Source organism: Lytechinus variegatus, chromosome 7, assembly GCF_018143015.1.
Source record: "Lytechinus variegatus isolate NC3 chromosome 7, Lvar_3.0, whole genome shotgun sequence".
Classification (NCBI taxonomy): domain Eukaryota; kingdom Metazoa; phylum Echinodermata; class Echinoidea; order Temnopleuroida; family Toxopneustidae; genus Lytechinus; species Lytechinus variegatus.
This window is the reverse complement of record NC_054746.1, coordinates 12,227,279-12,237,087: the sequence shown is the minus strand read 5'-3', so window position 1 is coordinate 12,237,087 and position 9,809 is coordinate 12,227,279.

Here is a 9,809-nt window from a genome sequence, read left to right as displayed (position 1 = left end):
TGTACCTTTGCAGCATGCAAACATGTATTCACTACTTGCAACTTGTGAGATGAAACAAGTTCTGCTTATTATAATTATACAGGGTGGATTTTGTGACTTGCTTACTACTATTGTGCAGATAACTATGCTTTACAATGTGATGTAAATAATGTACTTTTTTTATTTTTTAAACTGTAGCTTTGTATTCCTAAATCCAAACCTTGAATGTATTTAATCTTTATACTGTGCAATCTTACAATAGATTATAATGGCTGATGTAATTGATCACCAAAAAATTTGTAAGTCTTTTCAAAATGAAATAAATTTGAATGAAAAGAAATGTGATGTATTTGATCTTTCATTCTGAAGTGTGATTTTGTGATTGATTGCATTATGAGTTGTGGAGCGTCATGGGCCAGTGGATTAGTCTCCGGACTTTGATACAGAGGGTCGTGGGTTCAAATCCCAGCCATGACGTAATTTCCTTCAGCAAGGAATTCATCCACAGTGTGCTGCACTCGACCCAGGTGTAAGACAGGAAGTAATTCCTCAAAAAGCTGTGTGCACTGAAGAGGTAGGCTAGCTTAGACGGGTAATAATAATAGCAGGGCCCGCTGGGAGAACAGTTTTCAAAACTGAAGTGGCTAAATATACCTTTATTATTATTATTATTATCATTGTTAGTATGATCAGTCCTGAAAATTACCCACAAAATCATTTGCTAAGCTGTATGTTATGGGCTCTGATCCATGCAAGTTATCCATCACATACACTGTGGGAGGTGTGCGACTGTTCTTTCATAGTAAATGGAAAATCTGTGAGTTCACTTTTCCTAAACCATCTTATCCCTTTAACCACTCTGATCCTAGTGCCATACTGTAGACACCATCTCAGAGCGAAAAGGGTGTTAAAACTTTAACTTCGCGCAAAAGTAACGCCATTCTGGCTCTCAAAATGGGATGTTTGCATTCTTCCAAACCCATCTTGTCCCTTTTAACCATTCATGCTGAAGACATCACCTCCTGAGAGCAAGAAGGGTCTATTCATTCACTTTACATAGAAGTAACATCCTTCTGGCTGTCAAAATGGGAATGTTCCATTTCATTAACCATCTCATCCTTTACCCATTTCCTGCTCCTACCACATATTTAATACACTACCTTGAAGCAAGAAGGGCAATAACCTGTCACTTCACATAGTAATACTGTCCCTTTGTCCTCAAATGGATGAATGTTTCTATTCCTCCTAAACCATCTCGTCCCTTTAAATTCTCCACAATCTAACTGCCATACTGAAGATGTCATTTCAGAGCAAGAAGGATGTTAAACATTCACTAAACACACAAGAATATCGCCTTTCTGGCTTTCAAATGGGAATGTTTCCATTCATCCTAAACCGTTTCATCCCTTAAACCAATTTGTGATCCTACCGCCATACTGAAGACATCATCCCCTTGGAGCCAGAAGGGCCTTAACCCTTCACTCCACACAGAAGTACCGTCCTTCTGGCTCTCGAAAATGGGACGTTTTGATCTGTCTCTGAACATCTCTGTCAAGATGAAATATTTGAGATGAGTTTAGATGCAAGAGATGCAAGCCATGCATGCAGAGTTATTAGGTCAGTGTTTATATCCTGCTTCCTATGTATCCTTTAAAGGAAAAATAGTGGTTTGAAGCAGTATCACAAAACCAAATTATTTTGCTTATGATAATACATGTATTCGACTTTTAAATAGTGCTTATTGTAATTTTTCTATGTGCTGCATGATATTACCCTGATCCAGGCGCACAAGAAATCCCTAACGGGTAACACCTGGATGGGGAGTGATAATTTGCAAGTTTCAACTTGCAATTGATGTTAAATTTTCACCCAGGTACCATAAATGTTTTTTTCTAGCAATATCACTCATTTTTTATATGTAGTTGCACTATGGCATCAATCCTTTTCTCCGTGAATTAGCATGCGTCAGGAAGCATTTCTTTTACTTGCTTTTCAGAACTTATTTTATCATATCAGAATGGGAGTAGTAATGACGAAAGGAAAAGCATTTAATTATATGAGGTTCCATTCAGTACATTGATCTCGGTTGCCGTTTTCCTCCATTATAATGGTATTACAATTTATTTTACCTCATCAGGGGCCGATTGCACGAAAGGGTCTTTCCAAGGACCGTCTTTCGTGTCGCCCATCTTTTATGATACGCTATAAGCGGGGTGTTTCTGAAATTTATGATAAAGAATAAGATTTGTTAGCTTGCTTTTAATTCAAATTTTATACAATTTCATGATATGTCATATTTTATAAACAAATATTGTGTTAATTTTAAAGGACGAATGAAATATGTTTGGAGATGATTTATTTAAAATGCGTATCACATGGCGCATCGTAAAAGATGGGCGACACGAAAGACGGTCCTTGCAAAGACCCTTTCGTGCAATCGGCCCCTGAGCTCCATGAGGCGGTTTGCAATCAATCGCAAGATGGCCGTGGCCAATTGATATCATCGTTACATGTGCATTTTGTTCAAGACACTGACCAAGAACCAATCATTGTCGTTCTCTCATATTTGCTATATCTATCGTTTTATTCAAGTGGAGCTCGAATTGTCGTCCGCTTCCTTCCCCGATCGCTGTCAAATGGTATGTTTGTGGCAACGTTTCCTGACCGGTTTTCACCACATTTCCTTTAAACGTGCAAAAGGCATTTCTAGTTAGAGGCAATATTTGATTTGTGTCATGTGATGACAGCGATATGTTTTCATAACACGTTATGTTGCGTTAGAATAATGTTGACATCAGATTGAATTTAATGTTGACAATCAGTATGGACTATACCTTACAAGTCGAACCGAAGGTGACTATACGTATATACGCCAAGGTCACATCAAGATAATGCCTTTGATCAAGATCATGATGGAGGTCATTACAATTTCTTCCTAAAGCATAGAGCGAAATTGTTTTCAATCAGAATCATAAATATCTTGTATTATGTATCAAATGCATCATGAAATTTTGCTCTTTCAAGGACTTTAAAGAACAATTTGAATCACTTTACTATCTGTTTTAATGGTTTGTCGCTTTTTCTTACAAAAAAAGCCATCTTCAAAATGAAGAGCTTGTTGTAATATTCTTTTAACCACCTCATGGCCTTCTTTATGTCAGCTAACTAGAGGATACAATTATTAGCCAGTTTTCGCAATTGCAACGGGGACAGATTCTACAACATGGCAAATCTATTGGAAATGCCGTCCAATCACACTGGACACCTGAGAGATCTTTGTCGAAAATTGGTGAAAGGGGAGAACATGGGGGCGTTTCGGGGCGTTTCATCAACATTTTTGTCCGACAAGTTGTCAGGTCTGACAACTTTCCTTGATTCCCATTGGCTGAGAGGTACCGTTACTATGGTAATTGTCGGATAAAACAGGACTTGTCGGATAAAATCCTTTCATGAAACGCTTCCCTGATCGCCCTAAGATTCGGAGCTGACGAAAAATTGCAAATAGCTCGGCCATTTGTCTAGAGTCCGGGACGACGGTGCTGTTTTGATTCACTGATTTTCGACAATGGCTGCTTTGTCATGAAGGGACATTCACAATAGATTTTCTATGTTCCAGAATGCGCATATGTAGCGTTGTGAAAACTTACTGTTTGGGCTTAGAAACCGAGTTATTGTCCTGGGGCCTGTTGCAGAAAGAGTTGCAATCAATCGCAACTCTGAAAATCATGCGCAACTTGATTGTCAACCAATCAACAGCGCGCATTTGGGACTTGCGATTGATTTTTTGACTTGCGTTTAAACGCAACTCTTTCTACAACGGGCCCCAGATAACATTGTTCAGTCATAAGGAATCGGCGCTATCCGTCCATTCCTAGGCATTTTAGTATTTGATAAATTTATTCATTATTCATGTGATCAAGAATTTGTGCTAGGAATCATTCGGTTGTCGGGGGAGTATTTGATCAACATTGCTTCCGACAGGTCTTTCATTAATTAACGCTTGTTTAGTTCATATGAACTTTAGTCCGTAGGATATTGTTTAGTTCATAGGAACTTGCTATACAACTTTTGTCAATTTCATATGATTTTTACATTTTGTCATTAATCTGTTTATATGAATATGTATATAAAATATTGAAAATTCTTGGAGATCCCACCCGCCTTTTATTTTAAAAAACTTTTTTGCTTTCAATTTTACAACCAACCAAGGACGTTGCAAGGTAGGACACCTGCAGTCATAGTAAGAGGTGGGGTTAGGCTGAACTTTTTGCGATCCCGTGGTTGAAAGAGAAGAGGCATTTAGGTATGTCGGTAAAAAGTACCGTCCACATTGACCCGCCATCTCCTCAATGGGATGAAAGCTCTCCTGACTCCACTTCGAAAGGCAGTGGACAGCATGCTGCATTATCATGAAGATGTTCTTGGGAGGAGTTGCATCAAGTGGTTGTGCACCGGCTGCGCGCAACGATTCGAACCGAGCTTGCGCGCACTGTGTCAGGTCACGATAAACTACCGGCAATGCGAACGGAGTCTTCAGCCTTCCACCCACCGGCATCGTGTAGCCAACATGTATCCATTTTCGCCACTGCGATTTGGGCTTGTGTTTCAATTCCTGGCGGACCGGCAGAGAGAAACGAACTTGGGATTGAATTCCGCTCGGGTCAATTGTTGCTTGAAACGCCAGGGATATTATTAGCCCTTGATACGTTCCTCCAGCCACGTTTTTTCCCACTGTAGGGTTGCCGTCCATTTTTTATGCCCCATTTTCTCAACTTTTTTTTTTCTTCTTCATGTATCATTCTCAGTCTTCTTGATGTCACGGAGTTTGTCATATGAATAGCCTCGGGCCTATATCATGAACTTCACGTTGTATGGATACAGATCTGTTCATGAAAGAAGTGATTCAATATCAACCTTGAAATTATGCCTTTAGGGAATGAATAATGGGGTAGGGGCAAAAATAGTGTGAGGAGAAAGTAATGCGAATAAAGGAGCGTATAGGAAATGTCACTTACACCATGAATATTTTGTTTTTCTTCGTCATATAAGAAGTTTTACAATTAATTTAAGTTATAGCTAAACAAATCAATGTTATATATAAGTAATGACTCAAAGAATAGGCCTACTATTTTCCTTTCTTGCTTTGAAAATTTCCAACGGTCACGAAACAGATGCAAAGAGAGAGCAAGCAGTAAGTGTTGAACTTCTTTTAAGAGCTTGATAATTGAAAAGGGGGGTAAAGGAGATGCCTTGCTCGGACTGCGAAGGGGTCTTTTCCATCTTTGTGTTTTGCTATCGTCACTATACCAACAAAACGGGGTCCCGTTGAGACCCACCCCTTTAAAAGAACGGGTAGTCGAAGTAGAGAAATCGCAAAGTGTTCCAGAATTAACCAGAGACTGTGTATTCATATACCTACCATTATCCCTTCTCAAAATTCATTAGGGACTTGACCAAGCTCCCTCCTCCTCTCTCCGTCTCTCTCTTTCTCTCTCTCTCTCTCGCATTTTTCATCAGTTTCTATAATGTAGGTTTTTCCCGCGCCTGCTGCTCCTCTCCTTATGTACACTGCCTTTGAAAAGCCAATAGAAACTCAAAGTTCGAACACTTTTAAGGCAATAAATCGTTTAAAAGACATGTATTGGAATAAACCCCAACAGGGAAAAGGGTCATCCTCATTGCATGCTTAATATTTCGAGAGGTGCACCATGTTGAATTCAATTTACAGCTCATCTGATCTTGATAAACTTCGATGTTTTCACCCCGTTATTTTATTTTACATGGTTTAAACTGAGAATGTCGAACTGATAAGCAATATCCGTGATTTATACCCAATATTTGAACTTATGCAGGGATGTTGTTTCACCTCTGTGACATGGAGTAAAGCCTAAGAACCATGGAATGTTCTGACAATGCTACAGTGGTAAATGTGTGATCTCTTAGCATCCGTTTGTTATTGCTGACTGAAGCACTATACAGGTGCGCTCGTGGGATCAAGGAGGATTAGGGCTCCAAGCCTTACAAAACACACCGGCAATCTCAGGTAGGACGTGCCGAAAAGGCGCGAAACAAGCCACGCATAAAACATCAAAGAGGTGACCGTCTGCTTCGCGCATTCACTTTCAATGTATCAGTGACAAGGGGTATATTGCTTTGCAGATTCATTTCATTTTGTGTGTTCATGTTTATGTATGAAATTTGGTTTAGGGGAGAACTAAAGTACCAACGGATATCGGTCATTATGGTCGGTTTGTGTGGGGTTTTAACGCTCTTGAAATCCTACAAATTAAGGTTCTCGAGTTTTACTTCAATCACTGTTGGATTGATGCGCTTCAGTTGAATATATCTGTGCCACTGCCGTAACATGCGTATTACATCGCTACCGATGGAGAGTAGCTGTCAATATTTCAGGCAAGATTATCCATTCCTTGATTAGAGAAAATATTCGCTTGAAAGTTGAATTGTTGAGATTAAAAAGTCTTCTTATCACGGAAGCTAATTTTCTGTTTAAGCTATGTATAAAAATATTATCGTTATGATTGGAAAGAAATACATATATATATCATCGTTATGATTGAACCCCATATCATGGATATGTTTTTGTTTTATTATTGATATAAAAGAGACATTTACTTTTACATATCAGATATATAGCCTACATTGAAGGTACGCTTTTATAGAAAAAATTTAAGGAAGTAATTCGTCAGGTGTACCAAACAAAACGAATCCAACCTCTTTCAACTTCGAAGAAAATCGTTAAATTGAAGCAATTCATCCTAAAACCAAACCAATTTCGTTAAGTAGCTTTCCCGCGAAGAGTGTTTTCCTTTTTTGACCACGACGTACCGAAGAGGACGCGTCAATAAGAGTTCGAGTGGTAGAAGATAGTTAGTGTAGCTCTTCAGGACAATTCTTCTGAAGGTACCGCCTGGGTCATAACAGCTCTTGGAAATCACTTGAACGGTTTTTATAATAAAGCCGACCGACTGAATTGCAGTGGGCACTTGAGACGAGGAAGACTCGGCGAGGGTTAAACACGGGAATTCGTCGTACCACGAAAGGAGTAAATTGAAGCGATCGGTGTGCAGGCCCACTGCATGGCTTAGTAAGTGTAAAACTATCTTATATAGCAAATCACAAATCATATTGTGTATGAATCAGATATTGGAGGGGTGTGGTAAAATGCTTCAGACTGGGAAATGCAGAATAATGCAGCCAATCTCGACGGCATCATCGGGAGAAACTACTCTTTGGAAACTAATGGTAAGATTGATTTGCAGTGTTTCATGTGACTTTGGAGTTGGGGTTAGAAAACTGCTACACTGTATAAATCTTCGCCGAAATACTATGGTAAGATGTGAGATTTTGTTGATATTTTGGTTAATTGCCCTTTTTCTGAGGAATCACATATATTTTGTCAGACGTCATCATAATTATGTTTGTATTTTACTTTACATTAAGCGTCAGTTAATGTGCCATGATATGACCTTTACTTTTCCTCGATGCTCTTATGAAAATGGGAATATACGATTGAGTTTAATTGTGGCGATTTCGACAACCATTTTTTACGCTGACAAAAAGAAAGTGGTGGTGGTGAATATATTAGATATTCCCGACAAATGATGCTGGTGTTCATATACAGTATATACCTCATTTGAATGCTAATTTGAGGGAGGAAACTAGGTGAATGATTGGAAAATTGCCATCCCGACTGAAGGATGAAATTATTCTTTTATAATTATTTTTTAATCTTCGTCTAGAATAAGTTTACAAATCACAAATGGCCTACGTTGCACAAAACCTACAAGTGATGTCGAATTTACAATCAGTGGAAATTACCATGTTGCCATATTTTTTGTTAAACAGCCAATCCAAACAAATATAATTATTTATAAATTTAACGCTACAATTTTGTAATAATTTACCAATGTGCCCTGGTAAACATATCTCACACCAACCCATTCAATTTCACAAATCGTTTAGTTGTTAAATATCAATGTTGAATTGAATTTTGAATTCAATTGATTTGATTTTTTATTACCAAATCTAACTGTCAAACACATTTACAATTAAATGGTATATCCCGTAAAAAAACATATTTATTTTAACATAAAAACAAATGCTAATCGAGCTTGGCCAAGAATAATTATCATATTTTAAACAATAATTGATCAAATTAATCAAATTCAGAGCTCTTCCTACCTCGACTGAGAAGATTAATAAGATTAGTCACACCAAATACACGACTATAATACACGACCGAATGAAAATATATTTTCGAACATCAAAATAAATCCCAATATTCAGATATTGTTCGTTTGGCATGGTCGCAATGAATGGTTGAGATCGGATTAATGTGATGGTACAGGTTCATGGATGAACCCTAAGGCATGAACATGATAAATGTTTCTTTTATGACCACTGATGATGAGAGTGGGTGTCTCGGTGCATGGACTTCAAACTTGTTAGTGTCTATTTTGCAACTCAAGATTTTGCAAGTTTAAGAGACGTCTCTGCGACGTCTCCTTGAAATTACGGAGTATCCTAAAAGTTAGAACAGATTGGTCAAGACCGTTTGGAGATTGCTTCCAGTCTCTACAGCGACCTCCTCGGTTACGTAGATTATTATTTATGTGAGAGCGAAAATCTTGATGTTTTTTTTTTGGTCGCTGACACCTCTCAGATGTTATTTGCCGAAAAGGGCAGGCCGTTGTGGCGACGCCACCATTGCTATACGGCCTTCGCCCTAGCTATCAACCCATGGAGCAAATCAAAGCAATGGCATATAATTAAAACTCTGTAGATGTTCCTACATTATAAATCATTCTATTCATATAGAGAAGGAACGTGACTATGTTCAGATTTCTGAAGAGGGTTAATGACCTCAAGGCGTACGATCTCTCAGTACAGTAGAGGTTGCACATGTATTCACATTCCGCACTAAATCCAAAGAAAATGGAACTCCTAGCGAGCACATTGTGCAAAATATATACACTGCCAACATTTATAAACTTCAATTTTTAATTGTCATCATATTAATTTCAATGTATTACCGATGAATAATCTTATTCTTATTCCCAATTTCGACCATTCGTATGAATTTGCGGCATTTGAGGTATACAAGTAGTTTATTTGCACCAAACCGTCGTTAAACCATTACTTAACTTGGATGAATGAAAAATTCTTTCAGATATGTTCCATGCTCCATATTACGAAAGGTGAATGACACAAGCATCGAAACTCTTTGTGTTTTTGACGACACCGCCTCTCCTAATTGGGGAGTGTTTCATGAAGATATTTGTCAGTGATTTTCAGCGACAGTTGTTATAAGCTACTGGAAATCCTTGCATCTGATTGGCCAAGAGCAAATTATTTAGTGAAAATCACAGAAAACCTCCATGAAACGCTTCCCAAAGTTATTAGTCTCCTGATGGACAAACTACAATCTCTGAAATAAGTTTAAATAACTTTTATTTTAACGCCAATTTTTATTTCAAAGCAATGCCGACGAACAACGATGTTAAGTTCAGGCTTGATAGATAGATCGGTCGGTGCATAAAGCAAAAACGTAATGACTGTCGACCTGAGGCAGCTTTCAGATGTGCCGCTTCACAGACAATAATAGGGGAATCCATGTTGATGGATTCGCTTGCGGTATCTCCAAAGAAAATCATAGAAAGATTTTTATTAAACGAATATTTTTTTGGTAACAAACTCCGACCATAAATGGGGTTCTTATTCTCGAAGTATAAAACTTGAAAAGAATTATGGATGCTCTATATATTGTAGAGATAAAAATGAGAATTGGTGCTTCATTTCAGTATTGATTT